The sequence below is a fragment of the Pteropus alecto genome, unplaced genomic scaffold (genome assembly GCF_000325575.1).
Source record: "Pteropus alecto unplaced genomic scaffold, ASM32557v1 scaffold68, whole genome shotgun sequence".
Taxonomy (NCBI): Eukaryota; Metazoa; Chordata; class Mammalia; order Chiroptera; family Pteropodidae; genus Pteropus; species Pteropus alecto.
Genome location: NW_006441386.1, coordinates 6,112,170 through 6,119,387, shown reverse-complemented (window position 1 = coordinate 6,119,387; position 7,218 = coordinate 6,112,170). Strand labels below are relative to the sequence as shown.

At 54.3% G+C, this 7,218-nt stretch overlaps 1 protein-coding gene across 3 annotated transcripts in view; it reads left to right on the top strand.

Annotated features, from left to right (window-relative positions):
- CLIP2 (CAP-Gly domain containing linker protein 2) overlaps positions 1-7,218 on the top strand; it is a 79,148-nt gene continuing 71,930 nt past the window's right edge. For all 3 annotated transcript variants that reach the window (XR_003048380.1, XM_006918538.3, XM_025051516.1), the window contains exon 1: positions 1-129. The gene's annotated coding sequence lies outside the window, so the exon portion shown is untranslated. The remainder of the gene's footprint in view (positions 130-7,218) is intronic.

Sequence of the window (7,218 nt, the reverse complement as noted above, 5' to 3'; positions counted from 1 at the left end):
GCGTCAGGAAGGCAAAGCCGGGGGGCGGCGGGGAGCGGCCGCAGCATCCTCTCCCCCCGCGGCGGCCGGGCCCACCGAGGAGGCCGGCGTCGGGCCGCCACCGCTCAGCCTGATGCCGAAGGGGCGAAGGTAGGAGCAGCGCGGGGATCCTGAAGGAGGGGGATCGCCGGGCAACAAAGAACCCAGGGATGCGGTGGCCCCGGCCTGGGCAGAAGCGGGCGGACGTGGGAGCATTGTCGGGCGTGGGAGAGGCCGCAGGGTCGGGGCTGGCGGGTGGGCGTGAGCGGAGCTGGTCCTGGGGTGCACCCCAACTTCTTCGTTCCTGCAGGCGAGGAGGGGGCGCTGCTGGCGTTGGGAGACGCTTCTCAGACTGCGTGTCCCTGTCGTGAGGGCATCGCCAGCACCCTCTGTTCCCCCACCCACAGATGGGGGTTTGGCACATCTGCTGGGGGGCTGCCCGTCCCCTCTCGCAACGGCAGCGCGGGGCTTCTGGACGCGCCGCAGGCTCTGGGCTCACGGGCCCGGGGGTCACAGCCTGGTGGGCGCGGCCCGCAGACTCGAGGTCCGGGAGGACACGGAGCCCCCGCCCGCAGGTTCGCGTCGCCTGGACGATGCCCTTTGCAAAACTTGGTTGAAGTGCATGGCTGAAGGGGTTAAGGGCTCCTGGAGTAGGGCAGCTTCCCGCAGGAGTGCCCCCCAAGCTGATGCTGGTGGCTGGTGAGGAAGCAGATTTTCTGCCCTCTCCACAGGGAGGGGCCGCGGCCTCCAAGGATGCTTCCCTGGGCTTCCAGGACCCGCCCGTTTGGGCTCTTCAGGCGGGGCCTGGGCGGGGCGGATGCCCACTGGGCACTGCCACGCAGGCTGCAGCCCCACCTCCACCCTGGGGAGGCTGGGCAGAGGGGCACCTTGCCGGGAGTCACACACCCATCTCGCAATCGCTGAGACCCTACCTCTCCCTTCTGGGTGAGAAATGGAAGTCCAAATGAGAGGATGCTGCCCTCACCCTTGTAAGATCCTAGGGGGAGTCTAGTGGGGGTGGGGCTGGCCTAGGACTGTTAGCAGAGGAGGAGGAGGGTGCAGGGAGCACCACGTGGGGCCCACTTCACCTTGTGCATGAGGCAGGCTCCCCACCAGTTGTAATGTAAACAATGAGTCTTCATTCATCCGGTTGCTGTCACCTGGCCCAGCACTGCCCAGGGGCTGGCAGGTACACAGGACTGGGGCATCACTGGCCCCAGAGAGCATGGCTACCCCCAGGGAGCATAGCTGAGTGCAGTGGTGGGGGAGCTGAAAGCATAGAGGAGAGACAACTGGAGGATGGGCTGGAGAGGAAGCTTGATGGAGCCCTGTGCAGAAGTTTACTGCCAGGATGCCAAAGGAGTTTCAGGCAGATAAATAGCATGGGCAGGGCCAGGAGTCAGAGAAGAGGGCAGGAGGCCTCGTGACTGTTGAGTTAGAGGAACAGCAAAGGATTTAGGTGATGGAGCATGGGGTTTAGGCAAGGGAGTTCTGTTGAGGGAAGAGATTGTCCTGTCCTTACTTTTCCTGGTGGGGCCCCTCAGACACCCTCCTCCATGAGCCATGAGCCCAGGATATCTTGGGTCTGCAGTACCTGGCTTATAAGTGGTGTTAATGTGCAGGTCTATGATGGGTAAAGGTGGGTAGAAATGGAGAGGAGTTTCAAAGGAAGAAGAACCTGGCAGAAGGTACCTGGCAAGGAGCCTAAGGCGCATGAGTGTGTACCTGCAAACCCCCAGGTATACCCAGTAGGCTGGGAAGGTGGTGCCTGGAATTCTGTACCCGGGGCCTGAAATCCCAAGTTGGGGGTTCACCCTTGGACACCAATCCCTTTCCAGCATTTCCTGTCCAGTTTGGCAGCTAAGAGTTCAGATGCCGGACTCTGACAGCCTGGGTTCAAATCCCTGCTTTGCCAGCTGTGTGACTTCAGACAAGTTATTAAGCATCTCTCTGCCTCAATTTTCCCATCTGTGAAATGAGTGTACTTATGGTATCTACCTATTAGGGTTGTTAAGAGAATTGAATGGACAGAAGTATGTGCATTATGGTGGTCTGAATGCCCAGTGTTTCTCATAGTGACTGCACCGGGTGGCCCTCCAACCTCCATGCACGCGCGCACGCACACAGGGCTCATCCCCTCCCCAGCTGTTTGTCTGCAATCAAGCAGTCTGCCTGTTAGCACCACCAAGGCCCTGCAGTTCTCCGCTTCACTGTAGCCTCCTCTGTCAGTTGCTCCCATCTGCTCCGGTGCAGCCTCCCTTGGTGATGGGAAGGCCACCATCCCCACAGTCCCAGCCATTTCTGCTCCTTCCAGTCTGGTCCACGATGGCCTCCCCTCCCTGGCCTTGGCACCCTAAAGATTAACCTTGCCCTCTTGATGTATCCTACTTCTGCTTTCATGCCCAGAGGAGGGAAGCTGCATTCTTGACCCTCCTGGTTCCCTGCCATCTTAGTCCAGGCTGTTTTAACAAAATATTACAGACTTATAAAAAAACGAAATTTATTTCTCACTGTTCTGGAGGCTGGAAAATCTGAGATCAAGGTGTCAGCATGGTCAGGTGAAGGCCCTCTTCTAGGTTGCAGACATCTTGTGTCCTTATGTGGCTGAAGGGGCTAGGGAGCTCTGTTGGGCCTCTTTTATAGGGCACTGATCCTACTTATGAGAGTGCCATCCTCATGACCTAATCATCTCCCAAAGGCCCTGCCTCCTAACACTGACACATTGAGGGTTAGGTTTCAACATAGGAATTTGGGGGACACAAACATTCAGACCATAGCACCTGCCCAGTGGTTCTTGGGAGAACATTAGCCTTTGTATGGGCTTAAAAAAAAAAAAAACCTAGCACATATTGAGTGCTTACTGTATACCAGGAACTGTTTTGAGCTCTTTAAATGCATGTGTTAGTTTGCGGGTATCTTAATAATATCCCTGTTTTATAGATGAGGAAATCAAGGCATAGAGAGATTTCCCTGTTTGCCCTCCATGCATTTTTTAAGCACCCACTGTGCCTGGGAGACATGCCCCCTTCCTGCATGCCGGTCAGGCCCAGTTACCATGTTCATTTCCCTAAAGCACAGTTTTGGCCATGCCTTCCTCAGACACCTCCACCCCATTTGTTCAAGTACAAAGTCCAAATGCTATCTGGCTCTCAGGGCCCCAGCTGGCTGTGCCTTGCCTTCCTAGCACTGCTCTCCAGTGCCCTCCCTACACAACCAGCCTCACCTTATAAACTAAATAGTGGGCATGGCTTGATAAGCAGGCCTGCTCTTGAGCCGGAAGTAGGGAGGGCTCTGACCATGTGTCTGGGATAATTTTGTTGCAGAGGACAGGAACTTCCTTCAATTAGGTTAAGTGAAAGGGGAGTTAAGAGGAGGGAAAGGGAACTTGTGCAGCAAACAATTGCAGGTGGCCTGGCTCCCCCAGGACATGGGAAGCTGGCAGGCAGCCCCTCCTCCAGCTTTCCTCTCTGGACTGTGGTTTCATTTTCTCTGCCTCTCCCAGTGCATCTGTCCCTTCTCTTCTCCCTGTAGGCTGGCTTTCTCTGGGTTTGCATGGCTGCCCCAAATGGTGGATTTAGCTTGAGGCCACAGGACCTCCTGGGGGTGTTCCCCTCAGTCCCGGGGTGCGAGCGAGACTGACTGGCCCAACCCAGGGAAGGGCACCCACTGTGTCTGCTCAGTTGGTGGGGGGTAGACCACGTGGTCTCGGGCTGAGTGGGAGACAGCGCTGGGCACAGCTGATACAGTGTTGGCTGCATTTGTGACACATGGTGTGTGCTGGGGGTGGATGGGAGAATGGGGTTGTCACCATCCTTGAGAGCTCTGTCTGATGGGAGAGGCAGACTCATGGCCAGTTTACCGTGATGCCTCAGGATACAGTGTGTGGGTCTCCACCATTCAGCAGTATGAGTCGTTGGGAGAAACCGGAGAGCACTGATCTGACCAGTGTGGGGGGAGGACAGGGTGGCTGAGGCTGCACCCTATGGGCCTCCTCCAGCCCTGGCTCGGGAGCAGAGGAGGGCACTTTTTTCAGCACCTAGGGACTGGGGGTTCCCATTGCCAGCATGCAGCCTAACCTGTCCCACCTCTCACTTCTCTGGTCTGCACTGCCAGGCTTGGTGCATAGACACAATAGTACAAAACTCATGTTTTCAAAAGAAATGCTTCAAAATGATAATGAAATATTACCCTTCGGAACAGAAAGCAGAGCAGGTCAGGTGGTTTTCATTAACAAGGCATAAATGCAGGGCCTTGTCCACTTCCTGGCTTCTGTCTTCACTCAGCAGCCCTTGCTCCATCCCTGGAATTATACCTTTGACTCCAGCTGCAGCCGGAAAGAAACCCACTCCTCTTCTACTTCCTTCTTTGCCCCTTTAGCCTCTTTGCCATGAGAGGGTGGAATTCTAGGCTCACGAGGAATGCCTGGTTTTCCAACCTCCCTTCCCTAAGGAGGCAATCCCATGGGTGTCCGGGGCTGATCTGCTCCTGCTTGGTCTCGACCTGGTTCCAGCTCCTTCCAGTGGTGCCCCAGCCCCCTCTTCCCCCACATGTGGCATTGAGGGTAGGAGTGGGTGATGGCTGCAAGGAAACTAGCCTCTCAGTGTGTGGAGAGCACAGTGCACACCAGCTTCAGACCCTGCCTTCAAGAAGCTTTTACTGAATTAGGAAGACATCAGTACCCTTTCTGAAATGTGAACAAGATCAGTAACTTTGAGAAACATTTTAAGGCCAGAGTAGAAGAGATACCTCAATGCCCAATGGGAACATTGCCCTGACAATAGTTGCAAGTTATTCTAGGTGTTACTCAGGTAGGCAGGGCCCTAGGTGGGTGAGATGTCCTAGGGCAGCGGTCCCCAACCTTTTTGGCACCAGGGACTGGTCCTCCTATGAGAATCTAATGCCTAATGATCTGAGGTGGAGCTGAGGCAGTGATGTTAGTGCTGAGGAGCGGCTGCAAATACAGATGAAGCTTCACTAGGTCGCCAGCCACTCACCTCCTGCTGTGCGGCCTGGTTCCTAACAGGCCATGGACTGGTACCAGTTGGGGACCCCTGGCCTCGGGGGCTTCCTGGAGGATTAGGACTGCAGCTGCATCTTGAAGGATGGGCTCAAAGGGAAAAAAATCAAGAAGTTTGGGCAACAGGGAGAAGAGTGTCTGTCTGGGGGCTCAGTGTGGAGCCCACCATCCTTCCAAGTGGAGTGTGCAGTTGGTGCCTGGTAGTGGGACTCTGTGATAAGGGGAGGAAAGACATTTGGTGTCTTCAATTTTTTTGCTATCTTGTATTGTGATTCTGCTTAGGTCTGTTTCTAATGTAGACTGTTCCCTTCATACATTTGTTTGTAAGTTCAGTCACTTAGCTCAGTCTGCTTCTTTCAGGCCAGCAGCTGTGCTGGACTCAGGGACCAGGGAGCAGAGGAGGGAAGACATCCGAGAGCGTTTTGTGTATTCCTTGTATGCTTCCAGAAAGGACTTGAGGTGATTTGCAAAATTAACAGTATAATGAGATGAAAAAGGCACTGAAAATTGGGGCAAGAGGAAACCAAGGGTAGCAGAAATCAAATGATGTCTGAGGAGACTTCTGCACCTTCTATGGGAGATCATTTGACTCTGAGCTTTCTAGCAGCTAGATATAAGGGGCAAACGGGAGTTTGGAATGACAAGGAGTTTGGCGTAGCTTCGTATTTTCACATTGTCTCGTGTAAGCCCAAGCTATATATAACGCAACAGCCTGAGTGAGGGACAGAGAGTGTGGTCTTGGGCAAATGACATCGAGAATGCAAAGGAATGGGGGGAGGGCGGATCCGTCCTCTGATCCTTCTACTCTTCTTGGAGGGTCCTGGCTGGCAGCTGATGCTTGCAGCCAGCCCTTCCACAAGTATCTAACAGGCTCTAGGGTTGGGTGAGACCCGATGCACCAGAAACTAGACTGGTCCCTGCCCCAAGAATCCCCCTCTCTTGAGGAAGCTTGGGGCACCATGATATAGGGCTGTGCATACCCACTCCACCTCAGGAGCTGACTCAAGGGTAGAAGTGGTCAGAGGCATCCCTGGAAGAACAAGTGACTTGGGTGTCTGAAGGAGCAATGAGAAGTTCAGGGAGGCTAGAATTCAGGGCGCTGGCAGGGAAGGGGGCCCAGGAAACAAGGCCAGGACAGGAGAGGACCGGATCAGTGGGCACAGGTGCCGTGGACTGGCCTGGCCACTGAATGCCATGGGGTGCCCTCCTAACCTCTGTCTAAATCTCTGCCCTTGTAACTCCCCAACCCTGGTGCCTGGAGGAGAGTTGGTCTTGGTTCTGAGGAAGTAAAGAGAAGTGGTTAAGAACATAAGCTCCATGGCCAGAGGACCTGAGATTCAATAACAGAGGTCTGCCATTGATCAGTTGCGTCACCCTGGGCAAATGGCTTAACCTCTCTGGGCCTCAGTTTCCCCATTAGTAAGGTGGAACTCATAACAGTATCTTCTTCACAGGGCTATCGTGAAGATTAAATGAGTTAATATTTATAAAGCACTTAGACTGCTGCCTGGGGCAGAAAAAATGTTACAGATTTGTAGCTCCTTAGACTGGAGCACTTCAACAGAGAATGGGGTGTCACCCCACCCTGAGTCCCCCGCACCAGGTACACCCACACAGATTCAGAGTCAAACACAGTGAAGAAGCAAAGTCCTGTGACAGAGAGAGGTATGGACACGGGACCAACCTTCTGCCTGTGGTGGGCCAGCCCTGGAAGGTGGGGGGCACTCAGCAGTTTCCTGTTAATGTTGTTTTTGATGTAATAATAGCTGCACAATGTTGGAGAGCTTTTCAAGGCAGCTATGCCAACTGGAAAAGAAGCCTGCTCCAAGAGCAGGCCTCAGTTTCTGCTTAATCTCTTCCAGTGATGGGGGTCTCACTGCCTGCTTTGCTTGTTGGACCAACACCCAGTGAGCATCCACTGTGTATGTCAGGTGTGCTTGGTGCTGGATTTCCAGCAGGATGTGAGTCATTCAGAGCATTGAGTTGCTTTGCTGCGTCCTTCCCAGACATCGCTTCAAGCCAGTCAGTGAGTGTGTTGAAGGGGTGTGGACAAGCTGCTATGGGCCTCCAACTGAACGTGAGGAGGATGAGGGTAGCAGAGGAGGGCATTTTCATTCATTCATGTGATTATTAAACATGTTTTGAGCTCTGTATGCTAGGCCCTGACCCAGGCGCTGTCCTAG